Consider the following 2,015-nt stretch of genomic DNA (forward strand, 5'->3'; position numbering starts at 1 on the left):
TGAAAATATTTTATTTTTAAGTATATTAGAGTGGAATAAGATATTGAATTTTTTTGCTATTCATCTCTTTCAATAACCAATAAAAATTTCCTTTCATAATAATGTTTAAATTGTTAAAATATAAATTGATTAATAAATAAATTTTTATCCAAAAATTTATACATTAATTTTCATTTTTAAGAACGAAGAAATCAAAAAACAAAATTCTTGCGGATATAACTTCAGAAATTAATTTCACAAAAATTATTTTTTGCGTATCAAATCTTCAATATCCTCCACTATTAAAAAATAATTATACAATTATAATTTTTTCATTCCACTCTAATATACAATTGCTCCCTTTTTCAATGTTTATACAACGATCGATTCCTTATAGTCTATTCGATTCAAAGTTTTTCAACAATTAAAGATTAAAATATCCCTTCAATCATAATTCACCGGAATAGAAACTTCAACGCGAGATTTTATTTTATAAGGAATCACGATATAAACGGTTGATATCCTCGCAAGAAGCGAACCGTGGTGTTTGTTTCGTGAACGAAACGAATCGTTGTATGTTGGAAATCTCACTGGTTATCGCTAAATCTAATTGCAACAGAGCAAATTGCATCCCTCTTCCCACCTGATATATCCTTTTCGGCTCTATTATCTTATTATTTCTCGCGGGAATTGCGGTCGTCGAATGACTAACGCAAAGAAGATCCCTTGGTAACGATGTAAGTAAGGAAAACGAGTTTCTGACAGTAGTTTGCTTTTCGAATAAATGTCCGGCTCGTTGCGGATGCAATCAGTTTCGAGATACAAACATACACTAATTGGGAAGGAAAGTTCCAACGAGGTTATCCGATTTACTTGCTGATTTTCGAATTTTATTTGAGTTGAGCTTTGCTATTTCGTGCGTAATTTTCTTCATTACGCGGAAATTTGTGTTTTAATGAATATAAATGAAGAAAGGAAATGACTGAACTTGGTTAATGAAGATTGGAGTAAGTTGATACAGGAATAGATTGATACAGAGATATGGTGAATACGTGTTTTTAGGAATTTTTTTTTATCATAAGTAATTAATTTAAGTAAAATTTAAAAATATTAAAAATCAAGATTTTTAGCGAATATTATTTATATATCATTATTAATTTGTTTATCGATTAATCTCTTCACCGTGTCGATCATTAATGTGATCATGATGTACCCATAACAAATTGGTGTAATTTTTCATATATATTTAACGCTATTATAAAAAAAAAATAATCGTACAGTGTAACGTCAACTATAATTAACCGCCATTCTTCAAGAAAATTGCAAAATCGTCGATCCAGATCCATAATTCATTCGACAATTTTATAGAACAAGGCAAGCCGGATTATTGCTTTCTTTTTTGAACAATATTTTTTTTCCTTTATCGAGTTATAAATCGTTTTTCCTCGATATATCGTTCTCGATAGCATTACGGAGACTTCGGAGATTAAATACCCCGCGAGCAAGTATTATGGGTCTTCGTTCTGTATCTATCCCCGAAGCTATACTTGCGGTATCGATCGGCGAACGTCATTCCTTCCCTCCTACCATATCGTTCTCTTTTTCCGCTTCTACGAATAAGGATGTAAGCTTCCACGGGTTTCTCCTAGACAAGAGATCTCTGCCCGGTTCTTCCTTGATGCAGCACGTGGCGATATAATATTTCGCCCCGTATAAACGGTCCCGTGGACGATAAAGGGAGGCTATCATCTACTCGTGGAATTTCGGGCTTTTTAAGTCTTCCGCCACTTGTTTCGTCCGATCCTTTGCGCGGATATCGACCGATCGATTCAAAGGTATCTCGAATCGGTTCTCGTGAAATTTCGAAATTTTCGATGAATCTAAAGCGAAGGGATTAAAGATTGTAATTTGATTGTAATAGAATTCTTGAGATGTTCGATGGATGGATGGAGGATTTGTTTAAAGTTGCTGGAGATATTGTAGAATGTAGATTCCAGTCGAAAACAGACAGACGGATGTTGAAAGATATATATATA

General features: G+C 33.1%; 1 protein-coding gene across 6 annotated transcripts in view; it reads right to left on the reverse strand.

Annotated features, from left to right (window-relative positions):
• LOC102676221 (glutamate receptor ionotropic, kainate 1) overlaps positions 1-2,015 on the reverse strand; it is a 153,303-nt gene that overhangs the window by 54,045 nt on the left and 97,243 nt on the right. The window lies entirely within an intron of this gene.

The sequence above is a fragment of the Apis dorsata genome, unplaced genomic scaffold (assembly GCF_000469605.1).
Source record: "Apis dorsata unplaced genomic scaffold, Apis dorsata 1.3 scaffold_99, whole genome shotgun sequence".
In the NCBI taxonomy this organism is placed as follows: Eukaryota; Metazoa; Arthropoda; class Insecta; order Hymenoptera; family Apidae; genus Apis; species Apis dorsata.